The 24,073-nt window shown below is 39.0% G+C and overlaps 1 long non-coding RNA gene across 1 annotated transcript in view; it reads right to left on the reverse strand.

Annotated features, from left to right (window-relative positions):
• The window catches only part of LOC126960928 (uncharacterized), an 87,222-nt gene that overhangs the window by 41,550 nt on the left and 21,599 nt on the right, over positions 1 to 24,073 (reverse strand). The window contains exon 2 of the long non-coding RNA XR_007728155.1: positions 23,339 to 23,435. This is a non-coding gene — a long non-coding RNA (uncharacterized LOC126960928). The remainder of the gene's footprint in view (positions 1 to 23,338; positions 23,436 to 24,073) is intronic.

The following is a 24,073-nucleotide window of genomic DNA, read 5'->3' on the forward strand; positions in this document are numbered from 1 at the left end:
GGGGTTTCACCGTGTTCGCCAGGATGGTCTCGATCTCCTGACCTTGTGATCCGCCTGTCTCGGCCTCCCAAAGTGCTGGGATTACAGGCTTGAGCCACCGCGCCCGGCCGACTCACTGTTCTTTAAAGGTAGCTTCATTTGAATTTTGACAGCTGCTCCTCTCCAGCATACCATGCACTATCTTTTAAATTGCTAAGTTCAACCATATCCAAAAATTCAGGGTGCGCCACCATTTCACTAGCTGTCCCGGACCCTTCTGCTGACTTCTGGATTGTGTTTTCACATGGCCCTCGTGGATGTAGGGTTGCTGGGCTATGCAGTCCTCATCTGTGAAGCAGGTATAACACTACATATCCCCCAGGGAGAGGGAGGGGATAATACTTTTAAATTCTTTGTAAATTGTGACATGGGTCGCAGTTTTAAAAAGAACTTCTAGTATTAGGAAGCCATTATCAAATGGAATGACTAAGGTCTGGCTTATTTCACCTAAAACCAAGCAGTTTCTGGGTTAACGTGGCACGGCCTATCCTGTGGATGAGCCCCTCCCAGCACCGGAGTGTGTCCATCTGTGACTGATGTCAGGAACTAGAAACAGCTGGGCATTGTGCACTTCACGGGTGGCTCCTGAATAAGATCATCATGTTTTGGAGAATGTTTCATTTGCCATTCTCCGTATAAATCTCTGCTTTCAAAAGTCTAGGACTTAACTTACCTCCTGAGGCTGGGATGCTCTTCCTTTCCACAAGTTTCTTCCAAAATCTTATTCCCATGCCTTTCAGAAACCTCTATAGATCCTTCCTCCCCCCACCTACTTGTACAGAAACCTGCAGGTCTTCTGACATCAAAGGCAAGTTTTTTGGTCGTTTTACAGCACTCAGCATTATTTGTCTCTATGTTAAGATCACTTGCCCCTGATTTAAGATCTTGGAAGCCTTCCTTGCTAGATATTGTACATGTGAAGGGCGAGGACAGCTTTTCTTTGCCTCTGTATTTTCAGCACCTGACATGAGTTATGACTCTGAAAACATAGGGAGAAAGAGAGAGAAAGAGAAAAAGAAAGAGAGAAAAGAGAGAGAGGGAGAGAAAGGAAGAAAAGAAAGAAAAGAAAGGAAGAAAAAAAAGGAAAAAAAGAAAAGAAAAGAAAGAAGTTAGTTTTAAGAAAGGACATGGGTGGAAAGCCTGGAGATGGAATTTTGATCTTGACAAAGTGGAATAGATGAGACAAAATGGAGAACATAAGATAGGAAAATTGAGAAAGAAAAGCAAGCAAGCAAGCAGATTCATATGAGCACCTCTTTCTTGGCCATCCTAGACAATCCTGCAACTAAGAGAATTATTTATGCCAGGTCATGAAGCAGCCTTGCATTAAACATGTCCAGCCATACATATGACAGCTTACACCCGGAACACATTTTGGAAACAACAGTGATAGAACCCACAATCATCTCCTTCTACCTGGAGCTTCACCCGAATCCCACCCATTGTTAAAATGCTGTTTCACTCTGAGTTGAGGATCCTCTATCTGGTGGGCTGCATCATGTCCTTACATCTAGTAAAGCAATTATATTGCACTATGACTTTTTTTCCCCATTCTGTGTTCCCAACTGAATCATGAGCTCTGCTCAAGGAGGGGGTCACACTGCATACATTTATTTTCAGTGACATCAGCTGGTAACCTTGGTAAGATGTTAAGTGAACAGACTGAGACAGCAAGAGGGAGTACTGATGGATGTTCCAAGAGATATACAATAGCAGAGCAGAGAGAAAGAGGCAGAAAGATCTCCCTGGGGTAGGATCTGACTATGTCTTGTCCTTACTGACTGCCACCTTCATATGATTGTATGGGTATGTGCAGGTACATGTGCATGTATGTGTATGTGTATGCATAGATGTGATATTTATTGAATGCCTACCAGGTACAATGTTAAGCTTTTTGTATCAAAATTTCTAATCTTCACAATCTTATAAGACATGATTTATCTTCCACATTTCATGGGGGACATAAAAGTCCATCAGAAGAGAGAACCTTTTTATTTGCCCAAGTTCACAAGCAAAGTTAAGCAAGAATTTAAACCCAAGCTTGTTGGACTCAAAATCCATGTTCTTTTTACTAAGTAACCTTGACTTTGTATCCTGCATGCAACTTCGTCTTGAAATATCTTTTATTTCTCCTGGTTTCATTTGCAACAGGGTACTCTTTTACTTCCTTTCCTCCACAATCCTATTTCATCAAACTTAGAGTTATCCTGAAAATATCACCGTCTTGGCCCAGACAGCTTCATTACATGTGCTGCTACCGAAGACATCATGTTAGAAAATTATACATTCTGGCAAGAAAATGCCCAATATATCATTTTCAGATCAAATTCACTGAAAGCTTTGCACATTAACAGATCAAAGGAAAACCCACAGAATGTAAGTGAGCTGTCAGTCCTATATTATGAAACCTTCTCTCACCTCTGCTGATGCCCAAATATATTTGTAAGCAAACAATTACTTCATCAAATACACTCTTCAGATTCTACACTGCCCAATTTGTCTAAGAAAACTGAAATCTGTGTCAGAAGAGAAACCAAAGCATGATTGTTCTGGTTTATCTCAATTAAGAGTTTGCTAGCCTGTGGTTATGGAAACATCTCCTGTTTCATAGGAACCCCATTCCCAGGAGGAGAGTGCAAAAGTCAATAAGGAGTTTCTATGCACTTTTATTTCCACAAAGGTCTCCCTTCACGTCATCAAAATTCATGGTGCAGCCTCTTAAAATTAAACTAGTTACTAAAGTCTTACTATCAGGTAAATAGCAAAATTAATAAATATTTAAAAAAACACACACACTTGGAGTTCCTCAATGGTAGGAGCCATGACTTATCTATGTCAAATTTCTGGTTCAAATTTACGTTCATCTGTAGCACCTAATACAGAGTAAGTACTCATTAATTTTGCTTTCAATTGAATTTAAAATCAATTGTCAAAGTGAAGTCAAAACATAAGAAGGTAATTAAAATCATATTAACAATGAAAAACCCTTCATCAGTATTCCCTGTATTCCATAAAATTCACATATTTTATTTATAATTTTTAAAATAATCATGTTACCATTCTTCTGATAAGGAAACTGAATTGCAGGTGAAGGAGGCCAGAAAAAAAGTAGTAACTGCAACAACAACATCAACCATGGCAAGGATAAATATTTGTATAGTACCTAAGTTTACAGATTTTTACAATGTATAACTTGACATTTTAACCAAATATAGACAATGTAATAAATGCTTTACGGTATGAGAATTAAGATTAGACTGACTTAGATTAAATTTCAAACTTTGGAATTTATTACCTGAGTTATCCTAGGCAAGTGAATATACCTAGAAATTCAGTCTTATCATCTCTGATATGTTATCTGTCACATAAAGTTGAGAAAATATAGTGTATGTAAAATACCACACACGTGAAAGCAACTCAATGAACAGAAGCCATTATGATGAAATGTGTTATATTAGTATTCTTGCTAGTATCCTTATTTATTATTAAAATATATAATGCATTGTCTAACGCATTATTAATGTTCAGCATAAGTTTGTTCTTCACTGTCTTCACTTACTGGACTTTCTACCCTTGAGAGAATGAATGGTGATGGAGTGAGGCATGCTTATGCAGACCTCCTGGCAACTTTTGCTTTGTATCATTTCATTGTATGTTATTTCATTTCACTTCACATCATTTTTATTTCATTTCACTTTACTTGACAAATTTTCTATCATTAAAAATATTTCCTGCACACACAGAAATTAGCTAATATATATAAACATTTATGTTTATATTAGCTATAAGCATACACTGCATAATTTTCTATATTTGCAGAAGAGTAAGCCTTTACTTGAAGCTTAGTGGGCCAATAACCTTCTTGGGGTTAATGTGACAGAGGCAACTGAACCGAGTCTTACAGAAAGAATATAATTTGGACACAAAGATAGGACTTCACAAGGGGCATTTCGGGTTGCAGTGAAGCATTGGGGAAAGTCAAGGGGGTGGGCAAGCATTAAAACATCATTGCCCAAATCATCCACCTTGTCACAAAATCCAATAAGAAAGCCCAGAACTATTTCTGCCATTTACAAAGAGAAATGTTTTTCAGAGCATATGGTTTGGACTCTGTTCAGCTAGTACTCAATTATCCCTGCAGCAAAAGGATTAGTTCCAAATGCTGGACAAAATATGGTGAAAATATGGACACTGCATTTTCCTTTTAGTGGTGGAACAATGGGTTTTGGCAGCACATAATTCAGTTATTACTTTATTGAATGATTAATCAAGCAAAGGCATATTAAGCTCCTATTGTGTGCCAAGTAGTATACTCAGCAATGGAGATACACTGGTAAATAAGCCTAACCCAGCGCCTGACCTCCAGAAATTCAAAATGGTGAAGACAGATCATCACAATACAGTGTAGCAAATGATCAATTATCTATTAAGAACAATAATACCTCTCACAATGACAAAACTATTGAAAACTGAAGAATAAACTTAAAGTGGAGCTAGAGGGAAGGGGACAGAATAGGAAGCACCAGGAATCTTTCCCTAAAACTAGACAACAAGTGCACTAGCAGAATCTGTATAATGTAACTATTTTGGAACTCTGGAGTCTATTGAAAGTTTCCAATGTCCATGAAAAGGCTTGAACAATAAATTATAGTTTACTTTGGTCAATTTCACCTCTTAGCATGGTAGCAGCCACCAATCCTCCACCCCCAGACTGCCTCGTGACAGGCAGCTGTGCCTGTGTTCTAGGAGTAGCTTGCATGCAACTTGCAATAGCCAGGATGGGGAAAAAAAAGGATTCTGTTTTCTAAATATCATGGATTAGTGCTCTGATCAATGATTACTGCTTCTGATCTCAGAGATGCAGTTGCAGAGGTGGGCAGTCATTTTTTCAAGCTCCTCTGCCTCTGGTGGAAGGAACTTCCAGGGGAGTTAAAGGGTCAGTGACAGTATCTTTTTTGTTCCCCTTTATCTTTTGTTTTCAGCTTTGGGAGTTGAAAACACTTAAGCCAAAACCACTAAACCACAAAAACACAAAAGCCACTTATTTACATTTTGAATGTAAATAATGCAAACACTTATTTACGTTCAAAAATAACCACAAATACAATGGAATTTACTGTGCATGCCAAGAAAAAGGCACAGGCTCTGAAAATAAGAAGACTTTATACATTAGGCTGTCTCTGGCACAGACCCATCTTACAACAATCAAAACAACAATGACAACAAAAACAGACAACTCTAGAGAAGGAAAAGAATCGAATCTCCACAGTTACTACATTTATCATATATATATATATATATATATATATGTATACACACACCATATATATGTATATACCATACATACACCATATATATACACCACATATGTATAGTTTTCAACAAAAAAATCACAGATCATACAGAGAAATGGGAAAGCATGGTCCATTCAGAGGGAAATTAATAAATTAACAGAAATAGTTCCTGAGAACAAGATGGTAGAATTACCAGGCAAAGACTTTAAAACAACTGTCATAAAAGTGCTTGAAAAATTAAAAGAAGGCCAGGCGCGGTGGCTCAAGCCTGTAATCCCAGCACTTTGGGAGGCCGAGACGGGTGGATCACAAGGTCAGGAGATCGAGACCATCCTGGCTAACCCGGTGAAACCCCGTCTCTACTAAAAAATACAAAAAACTAGCCGGGCGAGGTGGCGGGCGCCTGTAGTCCCAGCTACTCGGGAGGCTGAGGCAGGAGAATGGCGTGAACCCGGGAGGCGGAGCTTGCAGTGAGCTGAGATCCGGCCACTGCACTCCAGCCTGGGTGACAGAGCGAGACCCCATCTCAAAAAAAAAAAAAAAAAAAAAAAGAAAAATTAAAAGAAGACATAGACAAAATCAAGTAAACAATGTATTGGCAAAGCGGCAATATCAATAAAGATATAGATAAGACAAAAAAATCAAAAAATTCTGAAGCGAAGACATGCAATAACTAAAATAAGAGGGACTTAAAAGCATATTTGAGCAGTCAGAAGAAGGAATTGGTGAACTCAAAGACAGGACAACAGAAATTATTGAGTCTGAGAAACAGAAAGAAAAAAATGTTTTAAATGAACAGAGACTAAGTGGGGCATCATCAAGCAAAATGACATATGCTTTGTGGGATTTTAAGGAGAAGAGAGAAAGGGCCAGAGAGATTATTTGAAGAAATAATGACTGAAAACATTTCAAATTTGATAAAAGATATGAACGTAAACATCCAAGAAACGAATTACAAGAAAAACTCAAAGAGGCCTACCTTAACACACATTAAAATCAGAATGTTGAAAGCCAAAGACAAAGAGATTCTTCAAAGCAGCAAGAAAGAAGTGACTCATCACATACAATGGATCCCAATAAGATTATCAGCAGATTTCTCATCAGAAACTGTGGAGGCCAGAAAGAAATGGGTTGATATATTCAAAATACTGAAGGAAAAAACAAAAAAGGCTATCAACCAAGAATTCAATATCTGGCAAAACTCTCCTTCAAAAGTGAGCATGATTACTGTGTAATCTCTTTTTTCTCCCCCATTATGAGGTCCAGCATATCCCCTAGTTGAATTATGCTGAGAACCATTATTAATAACCTGGAAGCCAGCAGGAAGGAGAAGACAACTCCTGATAAGGGTTTCTACTGCCTAGAGAGAAATCTAATCTCTGTAACAGTCTCCTTTAATGGTGATGTGCTAGCTCTTAATAGGGTGGGTGGATCGTTTTTGCAACCTCTACTCGTTTGAGGTCAGGGATGTCTATAAAGCCAGAATTCTCAGGGATACCGACCCAGATGTTCCCATCCCAATTTTAGGGTTCCAGATTTTTCTTACCAGAGCGCTGACTTCAGTTTAACAGAGCTTTCTCTTTCTAGCTCCTGAGAGCCTCTGGACCTCTGTGACTCTAACAGGTTTTGAGTCTGCTTCTCAGTTGTGAGTCCTCTTCAATTTCAGCATATGTAAGTGTCTCTTTGTGAGCTACCAAAGGACAGTTTGGCTCTGATAATTAACCTTTAACTCTTCGTTAGCTGTTGTTAATATCACATTAATTCTCTACAGGACTTCAGTATAACTTAATAATTACTTACAAATCCACTATTTTTGAAGGCCTTGTCTCTCTCATATCTTCCAAATGTTTGAATTATCACACAAGCAAAAGTACTATCCTCCATCATGACTTTTTTTTTTCAGGTAACCACTGATGAAATCCTCAACAATTTGGACTCCACTTTATGTCAAGAACAATCTGTACCCTGCATTTCATGTAGGATATTATCTTCCTTGCTAGTCAAGTGGTGAATGATCCAGTTCTCAAGTCTCATCCTACCCCTGTTTTCTGAGACTACTTCCAGTGATATTTCTGTCAGTTCTAATACTCCAAGAAGCATAAACCAATATGGAATTAGATATTCAAGAAATATATTGAGGGAAAACCCTATAATGAATAAAGGATAAGGGAAAACAATAATAGGGAGATTATTATGAGGCAGATCTGGTATCTGTGAATGAGATAGAGAAGAAGAAAGTTTGAATCTCAAAGCACAGTGGATTTGTGACTCTAAGACTAATGGGGATTTATGAAGCAGAGGCTGCTTCATATTGAGTAGGAATCCTGGTTCTAGTCCTCCACCATGTTCAGTCATTGGCTGGGGGCATCCTGGGGGATACATGGCCCCAGAGTTCAGGGGGCAGCAGTTAGGGCTGTCAGAAACTCTGACTTTACATCAAATTCTTTTGCAGGAGTTCTGAGTAGAACATGTCCATGTTCATTACACTGATTTAAAAATGAATCTGGAAAATAAAAACAGGAGCAACTGAGAAGTGTTTGAAAAAGAAGAATAGTGAAACTGACTAGCTGTACTAGTTGAAAAACTTACTCTAGCACTGTATTTGAACAATGGGCTAGCATGTAGGTTAGTCTCTTAATATCTAGATTCACCACCTTCTCATTTGTTCTCCTTGACTATGGAGGCTGGAGAGCTAAATGTGTCAGTTTCCCAATGTGTCCTGCAAGTGGAAGGAACAGGCTACCTAATTCATTGTGGACCAATGAGGTGTAAGCAGATATCTGTTGGGGATATTGTGAGTGTTCTGGGAGCCACTATTGCCAAGGACGGCAACCCCAGCTTGTTTGTGGCTTAGGCTGACCACCCTTGAATTTTGTGTTATGTGATATTAATAAATCCTTACTTGATCAAGATATTTCAATTGATTATGTCACCTAAATTAAATTCTATTTGGATGAAAAATGTATTTTTTGTTAAAATAATAGGTCATTTTAACAGCACAGAGCTAAAAGCAGACCTATGATTCTATGGAATCTCAATATTTCAAAGTTGGCATATAAAATTAGTGGAGAACAGATGGATAATTATTGGTGTTGGGACAACTATATATTGGACAAAAAAATTCTTTACGTTATACACAATAATACAGTTCATATTGAATTGCAGTTGATATTAAAAGTAACATAGGAGAAATTTGGAGTACATCAGACTTTCTAAATAACTCATAATGTATAAAGTCATAAAGGAAAATAATGATCTATTACATTATTATTGAAGATTTCTGGATCACAAAAAGCCCCATAAATGAGTTAAAACTCAAATGACAGGCAAATGCATGTGACGTATCTTGACAGCCATAGACAGAGAGATAGAGATTATTAAAATCCATAATATGTAAGGTACACTTCTGTATCAATAAGGCAAAACAATATCTCAAAGCTATATGGACAAGTAATTTCTGGAAGAGAAACTATAAATGATCAGATAAATGGAAAGACAATCTCACTAGTAATTAGAGACATGCAAATTTTTAAAATGGCTATCATTTTTGACCCATCATATTGATGAAATTTTTAAAAGGATGGATAAAATTAAAAGTGTGAGTGACAATGTAGAGATATAGGCACTTTGTTGGAAATGTAAATTTGTAAGCCTCTTTGGAAGACAATCTTCCATGTTAATCACAAGTGAAAGTGCACATGACCTCTGCTTGGTAAGACTGATGCTACTGCCACTGTCCATCGTAGAGGAGCATGGGATGCAAAAGATCTGAGGTACAAGGGATCTTTGCCAAATCAAGAACAGGTGAACTGTGGCTTCAAAGTTATTTACCATAAGGAAGAAATTACAGGAAAGAGGAATAAGATGAACCTTTTTCAGGTGTGTAATTCTGAAACCATGTGATTAGCTTTGGGAGATACTGAGGCTTTGGGTGGCCAGAACAGAGAGTGAGTGTGGACAAAAATGAGAGATAGAACTAGAGAGTTAGGAAGAAACTAAGTCACAAACGGCTTGAATGTCTTGGAGATAAAGGGCTTGGATTCACAATGCCATGAGGAACCAGTGAAGAAAGTGACCTTACTTGATCATTAAGAGGCTCCCTTTAGTTGCAGTTTGATTGGTACAGTGGAGAGAGGAAAGTCTAGGATGAAAGCAATGAGAACCAGAACACAGAGAATAGTCAGAAGATGGGAAGGTGGGTCCAGAAATGAGAAATTCTGTGGAAATCAGATTAACTGACTCACCCAGTGCCACGAAAAAACATTCATACCAGAGTTGTGGGGAGCACTTACATCTAAAATAAAATAAAAAAGAATGGTAGGTAAGAAAAAGCAAGTGGCTGTTTGGGAAACTGTCTAGGAAATGTCAAATGTTTTATTTTATGTGACTTCAAAATGAGAAGCTCTCTTTCCCCATGCATGGTATAATTGGACCTGATCAAAATTATTCAATGGTTTGAATTTGCTGCAACTATGAAATGGGGAGAAGGAAATGGGCTTAAAGTCAGTTAAACTTGCAATCTAAGTATAGTTCTGTTGCTTTCTAGATATGAGATGTTGGGCAAGTCTCTTGACTTTTAAATTTCAGTTTCCTCAAATATAAAATGAAAGAGACAGTATTTTGTTTCATCATGGGTGTTCTGAGGTTTGAACACAATAATATATATGAAGGAGGCTTATAAAATATAAATGCAATTTTAAATGTGGCTAAAAGTAGTTAAGAGATAGTGTATCTGGATTCTTAAGGTTTGCAGGTGCATTCTTGTAAGCTGTTATGAATGAAAATGTCTAAAATCTACACAAATAAGTGCTGCTTGTCCAAGACCCATCTTAGATTTTACCTAATTATGTAGTATTTCTGTCTCCAACTATGACTGCAATTTTTTTTTGTGGGTCAGGCCTCTCCTTTGTTCCTTCTTTTGCTTCACTGCACAGAGCCTAGCTTAGCATGGGAGTGGTACAAATGCATATTGATCAAATGCAATTAGATATTGTACTAGATAATTTGGAATATGTTAATATGTAGACTAGGGATTGTTAGTTTAGTTTTAACCTGAGAAAACTGATGCTCAGAAGGATACAGTGATTTGCTCAAGACACACTGTTATTAAATGGTGAAAATGGGATATAACCCCTGGTATTTCTGACTGCAAAACTCATCTTCTGTGAAGAACTAAATTAAGTTGTATTTAATTCCTGAGCTGCGGTTGCTTCATAAACGAGCTTAGGTTTACAATCTGAATTTGGTCTTACAACTCTGTGCAGTGCTCTGGTCTGCCATGTTATCCACTGGGCACACTCTGTGAAAGTGTAAGAGGTCTTCCAGGTGACCTATCCAATTAGAAGAAGAACCAATGTCCTATATATTAACCTCAGAGGAAGCAAAGACCTCTTCTTAGTGTTTTCACAGTAGGATGTTGTACTTAATAACCCTGAATCTGAAAAATCAAGAAATAAAAAAAGTCCTAATTACAACTTTTCAGGCATTGTCAGGGGGTTCAAGAATTTGCTATTTTATCTTCAGTAAAATGAGAGAACATTAGACCTGGTAGGTAATTAGAGATTGTCTAGTACATCTGACTCTAATATCAGATGAGAAAACTGAGTCCCAATCAAGTCAGATAACATCCCCCAGATTATACGGGAAGTTAGTGGCAGAGTTGGAAATAGATTCCATTTAACTGTCTTTCAGGAAAATACAATTCTTTCCACAATGGTTTTTGGCAGTCTGAGATAAAATATTAAGGCCACACAACTCTTAAAGAAGCAAATTGAAACACTAATGTTTCTATCATATTTTCAACTTATTCTATCGCCTTTCCCTTATACCATTGTACTGCATATAAAATGGTGTTTCAGTAAATTGTTAATTAATTATTTGATAAAAATACCAGATTGGAATTTGCTTTAGTCATTTACAGGAGGAAAAAAAAAACAAACAGAGGAGTTTTGCATGAAGTATGTCTAAGTAGTTCCTCCCAGACATGATCCTCCAACAGGTAATGTAATAAATGGTGAGGGAAAAACAAAACATGGCCTAAAGTTACTAGAAATAAACAAAACCAGGCAGACTCTGGATGGAAGACTGTATGACATGGAATAAGTGACTTTTTAAATTTTAATTAATTTTTCCACTTTTAGCTTAAAAGCAGGTTAAAGTCAGTGCCATGTTGGATGGCTACAACAAATCAACAAAACACAACAAAAAACAAACAAACAAAAATTACCAACCAAAACTACCAACCAAAAAAAAAAAAAACCACCACCACCGCCAACAAAAGAAATTTACCATCTTTCTGGCTCACAGAAGCAAAGGACAGAGAGTGGGGCAACCACAGTGATTGGAAAATAAGGGGCCTTGACTGGAAGGAGGGAACAAAAATTTAAAGTATAAGCTCTGTCCAAATCTCAAGTGATTCATGAACTACACAAGTGTGAGACAGATTCTAGCTAAGGAGGAAATTTAAGCTTTTACTTAAAAGCTAGAGTTTGCAATTTGAGTCTAATCAAATTAAATGCCTGATAAAAACAAAAAAAACCGACAGATAAAATTATATTTCAGAAGAATGTAACATCTAGAACCTCCAAATCTAACATTAACATGTCCAAGACATGACAACGAAAATTACTTAACAGATGAAGATCCAGGAATGTCATTAATTCTCAAAAGACAATCAACATCAATCTTGAAATGATTAATGGGAGTTATCAAATATTTTAAAGCAGTTATTGTAATTATATTCAAAGAAACAAGGAAAATAAACTTGTAGTCAATAAAAAGATGAAAAGTCTCATCAGAGAAATGGAAACTTAAAAAAGAGAATGAAATAGAAGTTTTAGAAATGAACAACACTATTTGAAAAAATAAGTCTATTCCAGTTTTAAGATTTTCATATATTATAGATCTGTCTTATAGGAAAAAGAAAAAAAAAAAAAAGAACAAACATGGCTGAGACTCACTGGAAGTTAGAAGGAGGGCAGAGCATACAGTGTACACCTACCTGGATGAGGAGCTGCAAGACTTGCAGAGGGTGCTGAGAAGCAATGGGTTTTCCTTTGCCTAGAGTACTATTTCCCAAATTAAATTCCCTAAGATGTCAACAGAAGTTACCAAAAAATAGTATATGAAATTAATAAATGAGAGGTTTTTAAAATCTGAAACTGAAGTACTTCTTGAAGCTCTCTAAAAAAAACATGCAAATGTGTGATTTGCATCTCTAAGAAGAGGGATGCAAAGCAGGTTCCAAACATATTCAACTACAGAAACCTTTCTATTCCAGTGCATGTAGAGGAACTCGTGTTCTGCAGAACACACTTTTGGAAACAGTAGGATAGAATCCAATCTTCTTGTCATAGAATTCAAAGCTCTTTGCCATTTAGTCCCAGCTGTTCAAACTCATTACCTTTCAGGATTCCTCATAAGATGTATTAACACATAAGACTTTATGTTTTAGCAATCGTGATGTATTCTTTGTTTTGTATACCAAAGCACCTTTACCTCATAATTTATGCAACCTCCCTATACACACAGAATGCTTTTCTGCAATGTTGTATCTTCTAGTCCTATCTCAATGATTGTAGTACCCCCTGAGAAGTATGAGAAGAAAACAATCTGAGTTTTCATTGTGAGATGGCACAGCATGTGGGGAATTAGTCATCACTGGAGTGATTAAGCTCTGGACGAAGTGAAAAACGTTGGCAGAGTTCTAGCCCAAGAATGGACATTGGCTATTTAGGGGTCCAGCAAACTCCAGCTTTCCATCACTAATGGGCAGAGTATGTAACCAGAGGCACAGGTTGAAGGGAAGCCAAGAGGTACAGTTCTCACTGAGATTATTATTGTAACATTTTTAAAGAAGAAAGCTAGATTTAAGAGAGCTGAATGGTAGCCCTAGCTTTGCTTCTAAAAGGCTGTGTGGAAGTCAGCAAGTCATTTGCCTTCTTGGGAACACTGTTCATTATATACCTGAGTGAACAGGTCTCACTGGTGGTATCCTAGTGATGCAAATGAAGACCACCAGGTGAGGTGGTTGGATGGTTGGAGTAAAGAGAGAAGGAGTCGCCCCTGGCTTCCACCAGAGCAGCTCTGCTTATTTTCTCCATTTTATATTGGGTTTCTACATACGAGTCTTTTAATGTTACTCAGAGACAGCTTGCAAACTTTTGAAGTAGATGATTTCCAAGATGATTTCTATCTCTAGCATTTTGAGAGATTATTCAATCTGTATACTTGAAAGGAATTTTCAGAAAAGCCCCTGTGGTCATTCCTGCTCCATAATTTGTAATTGAGGTTTGCAATAGTGTGAAACAGTGCTTCTCAAATTTTAATATATACTCAAATCGCCTAGGCTTTTTGTTAAATTCTGCTTCAGGAAGTCTGGGATGGGTCCTGGGAGTCTGTACTTCTTGCAAGGGTCAGGTAAAGCTGATGCTGTTGGTTGAAAAGTCACACTTTCGAACAATGGAACACAGTTTTCTAGTGAAACACTGTGGAGAAAAGGGTCAATGGGTAAACAAGTGTGAAGGCTGCCAACTAAACCTAGCTCCTCTTATAGTCTTATGAAGCATGCTGTAAGAGACTATCAAAGTCTCGCAGAAATTTGACTGGGTTTTAACTGGTGTTTCCTGAATGAATTTTACTACAGAATCCTTTCATGAAGAAATGCCTGTTTACATAACAACAACAACAAACAGGTGTTATGTAAAACACAATTTTGGAATAATTTTATACAGCGATCTCAAAAGAAATTGTCTGCTTATTCAATCCCTATTTCTGTTACCAAATAAATCACATTCTCAGATTTTACCTGAGAATAATCAAATATACAGCTTCCTTGAATTTTTCTTGAAATTTTAAATGCGAAGTCTTTTGAAACCAGTTAATATATGTGTTAGGAATGGCCTTAATCAGATAAGGCTTCAATGGTATGAATAGTACTGTTCTATTTGGAAGATGTTGGGAAATGCCTCCACCTAGAAATATTTATTCTGCCAATGATTATGTACCGCATTGCTGATGAATTTTCTTTTAGGTAGCGCTTCACTGTCTCCTGTTCTCGGATGAACAGGCTCCCGGGAATGCTGAACATTGGGTCTCTAACACACACTGTGGCGAAGAGTTGCTGTGATCTCTTGCTTCCCATGATGGCCATGGAAAACAATGAAACAGTCCCCTCCCATGTCCATGGCCAACCCCTTTCAAAGTGTGCCCATATACCCCTTGACCTTCCCAACAATCCGAGGGTAAAGCTAAGGCCTGGATTATCACGCTCATTGAACAGATGAGAAAATTGCAGCTGAGAGGAGAAGTTATTTGTTGGAAGACCTCTATTGGCAGAGCAAAGATAAAAGGTCAATAAAGAGGTCTAAGAATTAGCAAACTTTTCTGAGGTGTTTCATATATATGATATTTTGGTCCCGTTTTGCACATAGGAAAACTGAGGTGTAAGATCATGTATCGCTTGTCTCAGTCTCCCGGTTAGTGAATGGTGGTGCCGGTATGCAAGTCCCTCTGTTAGATTTCAGTGCATCAGTGTGGGTACCTTCAATATTTCTTCATCTGTTTCAGATATTAGCAGCTACTAGGCCTTGTAAATGATGGGAAAAGGCTTCACGAGGATTATGAGGTATAAGATCAGACACCTGCCACAGAGTTTTCTCTACTGCACAAGTTTGCCCAAGGCCAATCATCATTTCATCACATGGTTTCCTTTTTCCCCCTTTTAAATATATTGTATAGTATTTTGTACGAGATGCTGTTATTGCTAGCTCATGATTCCTTGATGTCTTAATGAAACACTCTATTTCCTAGGTACATTTTTACATCATTCATCTCAGAGAAACTCTAAAGATTTTTTTAAAATCATATGACATGAAATCTCTGTTTTGAGATGGACCCAGCCTGTACAGTTTTGATTGTCTGGAGTCTTAAAAAATGTTCTTCCTAAGCAAAACACTAGTCAGCAGAGAAAAAAAAAAAACCAAAAATACAAAAATCATCTTATAAAGTTTTATAAAGACATCCAGACAGACTAGCCTCTTTGATAAATCAGGTCTGTAGAGGAATATGAAATCAGGTCTACAGAAGAATATGAAAGGGTCAGACCCAGAACATGCACAGACAAAATTGACCAGAAATTCTTCTGTTGCCAACACAATACAAGGCTCAGAGCAGATATTCCATTTCTCAACTCAAAATATTCTTCTAGGAAGGAAAGCTTTTGACCGTCTGCCTAGGAAGCCATTTACACCATGCCTCATAATGTGATCTTGGTATTTTTCACAGGATTTCACACTCCACATGTTGACTGTGACTTATAGATTCCATTTCAAATGTTATTTATTTCTTCTTTTTTGATAATCAGCCAAAGTGAAAATCTGTATGTTGCCAACGAATCAATCTCAACGTCATTCTTACTGGTGCCACCTTGGGCTAGACGCAGTGGGGGTAAATGTGCCAGGGACTAGCCTAGGACATTTCCAGGATGTCTGGTTTAATACACACCCTGAGAGTGGCAGGAGGCAGACAAATGCCTACGCAGACAGGGCTGGGTCCCTGGGGAAACTCCACCTTCAAGACAAAGAGAATTTAAAGTCTAGCTGTAAGTCTCAGAGAACCTGTCTTCCCTTTCGGTGTGCTTTCCTCTGAATGATCCCTACCCTTCACCTGTTTTACATATACCTACCCTTCCCTAATTGGCATTTTATACTGTCATGCCCACCTTGGAATGCTGCCTTTAACTTTTTTGCACACTCACAAACCAATCAGCATGCACACACCTACTCTGGGCCCATAAAAGGCTGGGAGTCAGCCACACTGGGAGAGAAACCACTGGACTTTGGGTGGGGTACCACCTCCATGTCCCCTCTCTGCTGAGAGCCATTCCGTCCTTCAATAAAATCTTCTCCACCCTCCTTATCCTTCAATTGTCAGTGTATCCTTATTTTTCTTGGATGCAGGACAAGGACTTGGGAACTGCTGAGTGAGTATGAGCTATAACACAGGTGGGCTGAGCCCATGCACAAGCCAGGCACGGCCTGGGTGGGCCGAGTGGGCAGGCCACCTCCTGTGACAGGTAGTGTGCCCAAGCAAGAGCCAGGCGAGGGCGTTGCCAGCAGGAGGTCCCCAGCTGGCAAAGTGACTGAGAAAACTCCTGCATCAACCCTAATCCTATGAGGTAGATAAGACTCCCCAAACCTATATGCCCATGAGATCAACTGAAGAGCTTTATGAAAATGAATCCCAATCCAGGCCTATTGGGTCAGAATCTCTGGGATAGAAACATGGAATTTCTATTTCAGTAGTTATCCAGGGAATTATGAGGCACTTTGAGATTTATCAGCATCTGAGAGAAAACAGACGTTGTTGTCTTAACTTTATTCATGAGGAAGCTGAAGCTCAGAGAGAGAACGTGCATCCCAGATGACTGTGGGCTGATTGTCCCTGATTCTCACCCATAGATCCTCTTCAGAGTCTGTTGAGGACCCCCCTACAACTGGAAGTATGGTCTGCAGACTATCAGCATTAGCATCACCTGGGAGTTTCCTCCCAGGCCCCCTCACCACAATGGCAGATTCAAAATCTACATGTTAGCCAGTTCCCAAGGGGACAGGACTGCTCTGTACTTCTGGGGCTGGGAACTGAAAAAATGGCATTTAACAGACTCCACTGCCAGCAAACCTCCTTTAAAGGTTTTGCCAGTGGGAGGTACTAAAGGAGATAGAAAGGTAAGAGGAAGAAAGGAGCTATTTTTGTCCACTTTTGCATTTCCTACAGAGGCGGGAGCAGGGGCAGGGAATTTGAGGCAGGCTACTGTGGGCTCCAGCATGTGATCATGATCTTTGAGTTTCTGGGTGAGAAGGGGCTTTGGGGTTCCTGCCTGTGGTGGTGATGCAATGTAGTAACAACAGCAGCAGGGACCTGGCACTGGTGGTGATCATGAGCTCCAGCCAAGGGGCAGCAGAAGGTTCTTCACTGAAGAGTGAGTCTCTTCTCTTCTTCACCTTCAGCTCTTCCAACACCATTGTAAACAATTGCTGGCATTAAGCCCCAGTCTTCTTGAAATAACAAGAGTGTTTCTCTTTAACTGGACATTAACCAATATAATAATATAACTATCATATAACTATAGTCCTTATCAAAGACGTGGGGTGGAGATGCAGCTCCAGAGTCTGTGACTTCAAAGCTCACGTTCTTAATTGATACCAAATATGCCAAAATCGCTGTCCAACAAAACATTAACTTATGTGGGGCAAATGGGATGTCTCTTTCCTATTCATTCTTTTATTCACTTAAAATATATATGCTGAGGGCCAGACACAGTGGCTCACGCCTGTAATCTCAGCACTTTGGGAGGCCAAAGTGGGCAGATCACTTGAGGTCACAAGTTTGAGACCAGCCTGGCCAACACAGTGAAAACCTATCTCCACAAAAACTACAAAACTTAGCCAGGCGAGGTGATGGGCGCCTGTAGTCCTAGCTACTCGAGAAGTTGAGGCAGGAGAGTTGCTTGAACTCAGGAGGTGGAGGTTACAATGAGTCGAGATCATACCACTGTACTCCAGCCTGGGTGAGAGTGAGACTCTGTCTCTAAAAATAACACACACACATACATACACACACACACACACACACACACACACAGAGCACTTATTCTGTGCCAATTGCTGTGATAAGTTTTGGGGATCCAAAGTTGAATACAACCTATCTCCTGCTATCATGGAAAGAAGATTCATAGGCGATTTATTATAAGATGGTGTGGTAAGTTTAACTTTGGAAAGTTAAATGAGTGACTATATGCTAAGTGCTTAGACAATGATTGGTACATGGGAATTGCTAAAAATAAACATGGTAGTTATTATTATTACTTTTAAAGCTCACTTATAGATGACTATTCCAAACAGGTTTTCCCAGTAATTTAGTTCATTCATGGTGGCAATCAAATCTGTACTTCTCATCCCATCAACCTAAAATAAAGTCAGGGTGGGGAACATGCTGGTCTGTCTTCCTCTTTTTATAAGGACACAGATCTCATCATGAGGTCCTCACCCTCATGAACTCATCTAAATGTAATTACCTCTCAAAGACCCTGTCTCCAAATACCATCATGTAGGGGGCTAGGGCATCAATAGGAATTTTGGGGGGAACACAAATATTTAGTCCATAACAGATAATACCAAGTTTTGATGAGGACACGCCTCACTGTAACATGAGTGTGTTTCTGGTGGGCATGTAAAATGGTACAACCACTTTGGAAGGCAGTTTGGCAATTAAAAACAATTAAATCTGAACCTGTGAGATATATATATCCCCAAAATTCTACTGTTAGGAATCTATTCAAGAGAAATAAAGATGCCTGTCTACAAAAGACACACATTTGAATGTTTACAGAAGCAGTATTCATAATAACCAAAACTGCGAACAAAGCAAAGTTTTATTACCTATCAGATAAATGAAATGTGATATGCCGCACACAGTGGAGTACTATTCACCAACAAAACATTACAAATTACTGATACATGCCTCAACATAGACGAACATTAAATATGCTATTCTAAGTTAAAGAAGCCAGACACAGAACACCCCACATCACATTTCCATTTAACGAAGTGGCTGTAAATGGTAAAGTTATACAGAGAGCAGATCAGTGGTTGCCTAGGGCTGGGAATAGGAGGTATTTAACTATAAAGGAGCATAAGGGAAATTTTGGAAATGTAGAAAGTGTTCTAAAGCTGGATTGCGTTGATTGTTGAACAATTGTAAAATTTACTGAAAATTATAGAACTATATACCTACAATGGATGAATTGTACATACATTTTATTTCAAGAAAGCTATTAAAGAACACACCAATTACTTTTTGTCTTAAGGGAAGTGATTGGCAAATTTATTTTATATTTTTTCAAAGCAAAATTCTTGTAACTAAAAACATGCATTCAGGCTTCCTAATTTGAGATACAGCCATAGTCACATTTTGTCTCTGACTTAAGTCATTTCACTTCGTCTCTATGATTTTCAGTTTTTTCATGTGGTTAGAGAAGGCTGAACTACATCATTTCTAAAGTCTCTTCTGGGATGGGTGCAGTGGCTCATGCCTATGATCCCAGCTACTTGGGAGGCTGAGGCACAAGAATCACTTGAACCTGGGAAGCGGAGGTTTCAGTGAGCTAAGATCGTGCCACGGCACACCAGCCTGGGCAACAGAGTGAGACTGTCTCGAAATAACCAAATAAATAAATGGTCTCTTCCATCTCTGATTTTGTAGAATTCTTCAAATTGGTTTAGTTTATTTCTTGACCTGTCAGACTCAGGCTGCCAGAACATTTCCTATAGCTTGCCTTTGTTGTCAGGTCAGAGTTTGGAAGAGATCACCTTATACTTTCCTGCTTGATCAAGAACATCAGAGAATGTCTTCATTTGATTATCACTGTCCTGAGGAGTTGGGCGCAGCTGGCTAAAAATTGAGCAATATTCGGCCAATTTATTTTAAGTGGCTCTGCTCATTTTTTAACTGAATTTTACATGAGAGATAATTTTACTGGGTAAATTTAGCTTATCACACATAAATGGCAGCATTAAACTAAAACAGAATGGATTTTTGCCTACCAAGATGTGTTGGTCTAATTTATGGACTACAGTGTAATATCAGAAGTCCAGCAATTATTTTGTTGTCATGGATTAAAAAGTATAGATCTGTTTTTCTTTTGCTGATCCCGATGCGTTTTGACATAGACATGGTGCCCTTTTTAAGTATTGAAGGGGTAACGTGAAGACACATTCGACTTTTACTTTGGGGTAATGGATTGCCATGTGTGCTGAATGTACGTGTGCCCTCAAAATTCATGTTGAGATCTTAACCCCCGAGGTGATGATATTAGGAGATGATGCCTTTGGGGGTGATTAGGTTGTAAGGGTTCACTCCTATAAGTGACCCTTGAGAGGTTTTTTTTACCCTTTCTGCCACATGAGGACACAAGAAGGAGACGGCCATCCATGAACCCAGAAGATGACCATGGCTGGACACTGGACCTACTGGCACCTTAATCTTAGCTTTCCATGCTCCAAAACTGTGAAAAATAGATGTTTGTTGTTGAAGGCACTCAGTCTACGGTAGTTGGGTACAGCAGCCTGAGCAGATTAAGGCATAGATTAATGTTCAAGCTTTAGTATGGGCGCAGATATGCTGGGGACCTTGTTATAACAGAAACGCTCTTACTATTGTTTTGGGTGTTCCCTGAGGGTCTGCATTTCTAACAAGCAGAATTTGCCATTGCTGGTTGTTGGGCCACACACTGAGTAGAAAGATGTTAGGATGAAAACAGGCACTGTAAAAGGGGCCAGGTGTGGTGACTCATGCCTGTAATCCCAGCACTTTCGGAGGCCAAGGCAGGTGGATCACCTGAGGTCAGGAGTTCGAAACCAGCCTGGCCAACATGGTGAAACCTCATCTCTACTAAAAATACAAAAATTAGCCAGGTGTGGTGGCACGCCCCTCTAATCCCAGCTACTTGGGAGGCTGAGGTGGGAGAATTGCTTGAACCCAGGAGGTGGAGGCTGCAGTGAGCCGAGATCATGCCACTGCACTCCAGCCTGGGTGACAGAGTGAGACCCCATCTAATGAAATGAAACGAAATAATGAAATGAAATGAGATGAAATGAAATGAAATAAAATAAAATAAACTGTGAAAGGGAAGAAGTTACAGGGAACAGCCTCAAGATAATGACAGTGAAAACCATCTACAAAAGGAATAATAGACCTCCAGGGGCTGTAATCCCTAATGGTGGTCACAAGAGGCCGTAGGAACTGCAGCAGAAGGAACTAGTGGTTGAGGGTCTTGCTAGACCAGAAGACCTCAAACGTCTTCTCTCACTTTTCACATTTTTTGGAGCATCTCTTCTGACTTTGATGTGTATATATAACTACACATTCCTGGTAACTTTAATTTGCCCACTGATTACAAGCATTTTTGGATTTTTGGGGTCATGCTTTACTTGTGCTGGGGCCGCTGCATTATAAGCACAAGCGTATCAATTGCATGTCCTGCTCCTTCTCTTTCTTTTCCTGGAGGAGTAAACACTGGTCCTTCCTGTCCTCTGGCTCCTGGTAAGCAAGCACACAATGGAAGAGCCTAGTTCTCTCTGTGACTCGTAGACCTGGGTTAGGAAGGGCGGCCCCCATCATCTTTCTCAGCAGATTCTTGTTAATGAGAGTGATAACTTAGGTCTATTTGTCCAGTGTTTATCCACAAGCTCAATCTCATGTTTTCCCTGAATATGAAATTTTTGATGGTTAAATAGATGAATAAAGATGACATTTTGCTCTTACTTTTGCTTTACACATTACTTCATTGACTACACTTTGATCTTTACACACCTGCAAAAAGTGTACTTCATTGATCAGCTTCTCCCAGAGCCACGGTGGGGAGTCTGCAGTTGCTGAGTATGTTTATTTTAATGACTTTTTAATGATGAGGCACCTGAGCTAAAACTCCATTGATCACCTCACTCTAGGAACCCAAGGGGAGTGACATTTTTGGTCTCCTGGAAACGTATTCAGAGACATTTCCTTTTTACATCCTGCAACAGAAAAGTGGTGAGAAATTTTCTCTCACTATTTTGGATTGAAATAATTTTCCCTGGACTATCTAGTTAGGCTGGTCCTCCCAGCCCCCTGAGTCGTAACACAACTACTAAGAGTGGCCCTCTTCCCTGCCTGGAACAGCTCCCTGGGAATTTTCAGTTCCAGAAAATTCTGAAAAGGCCTAAGAGAGGCCTTTCTGAGCCCTAAAGTGGGACCTGCTTCCATACCAACAGCTGCTAATTCTATGTTTTCAGATACAGTACGAAGAATGACCTGTTTTTAGTTTAGCATGAACAAGACAGACATGGTCCCTGACTTTAAGGAATGTGTAGTTTTGTGAACTAGATCACTTCAACCACATGTGAGAAGTGCTTGGGAGAGGCTTCTGGCTGAGACTTGAAGGCATCAGAGAAAAAATTTAGTAAGGTGCATTTGGAGGAACATCTGAACTAAGAGATCCACTGTCATGAGCCAAGGTTCTGAAGAGGAAGGAGTTCAGAGGAGGAATGACTCCTTGGCTTACCAAACTTTACTTAGTCCCCCCGCTCAGCTAGGTGCTTTCTGGTTGCCCAGCTGCAGCAAGAATCTGAAGTTTGTGGGCCACCCATTTGATCACATTTCTCCCGACTGAAGTCATCACCCTAGGCTTTTTCAGCCCTTTAAGAATCCTCCTATGATATTTCTTAGTAATTTTTAACCAATACAAACCCTAAATCGACTGAAGTCTCTTTTCCCCTATTAAGATGGTTTCTTAATAAAATTTATCTTTACCCCCTTAATGAGTATCTGGCTCTGATTGTCTTCAACAAAGGGAAGAGATTGAGGCTGGAGAGGGAAATATTAGCCTGGCTAGGAAGTGATTTTAATTTTTAGAGGGCCATTATATGGCTTAAGAATTCTAGTATTATGGTATATTTACAGGTTATAAAAATCAGTCTCATTAAATAATAGAATGAGGGGTAGGTGAATTCAGGAGAATAGTCAGATATCCAAATTAAATCCATACCAATAAAATTATTTTATTGTTACATAGAAAGAGGATGGTCAGGCCCCTTTAAGAGTCATTGCTTTTTTATACAACTCTAAGCCCAAACAAAAATGAAATGAGACTAAACAGCAAGGTTCAATGACATGGAGGCCTCTTTAGAGGAAGTGATGACTAAGTAACAATCTGAAATCAGGAAGATAAAGTTGTAGTGAGGTACATGACAGGTTGGGTAAGCGCTGAGCACAGGAAACTGCATGAAGTGAGATAAAGTGTGGTGTGTTCTAGGTACACCACAGAGAAAAACGCCCCCCCAAATTCAGTGTGATAAAAATATTCATAATTCCTTCTCACCATTTATGATTCTACACATATGGAACCAACACGATTTCTTCATTGCCCTCCTAAATGCCAGTTCACACTACATAACATTATGACATACCTGTAGGTACTTTAGTCATGCCCTGTGATCCATGATGTGAGGTCCCCAATCTTCCCATCACCTCTTCTGGAACACTCCCCCTCTTTCTTCTGCAATGCTGTTGAAGAGAAACAATATCATCAACTGCAATACAAAGCAGTCCCTTCCACACACATCTGAATGCCATAGTGGACTCCTCGTCCCATGCTTGGAATATGTAGTTTAGGGCAGAACTAAAATCTTAAACTCGATTCCTGAACATCTATGACGCTCCCATTGGGCTGAAAGCAAGAAATAACAATGTACACCTTCAAAAAAATTTTTTTTTTTTTTTTTTTTTTAACTAGAATGAGAGCTTAGCTACAAAGAGCTTAGTTTCTGATCCCTCTAGTATTCAACCCTATGTATTATTTGGACTTAGGACTTGATAGTAGAGAATAAAAATTGATTCCCCTCCCTGACTTTCAGAGAAACATATTTCCCCAAACAGCCAGCATGCTCTGCAAGCTAGCAGGCTTTTTAAGGTCTGTAATTTTTTTTCCCTATTTTTAGTCACATCTCAATCTCTCCCATTTTAGAGGAAAACCAGATATATCAAGGTAAGAATAAAGCAATTTGGAACCATCAGGGCTGGGTATATGTTTAAAGATCCTTGTTCCAAATAATTTAACAACTTCCTGGATACAAAAATAAATTAGATTTGCAAAGTCTAATGGTGGGATTGCTCAGAGGATTAATAAGAAGCTAGAAGTTCTC

This window comes from Macaca thibetana, chromosome 8, assembly GCF_024542745.1.
Source record: "Macaca thibetana thibetana isolate TM-01 chromosome 8, ASM2454274v1, whole genome shotgun sequence".
NCBI lineage: Eukaryota > Metazoa > Chordata > Mammalia > Primates > Cercopithecidae > Macaca > Macaca thibetana.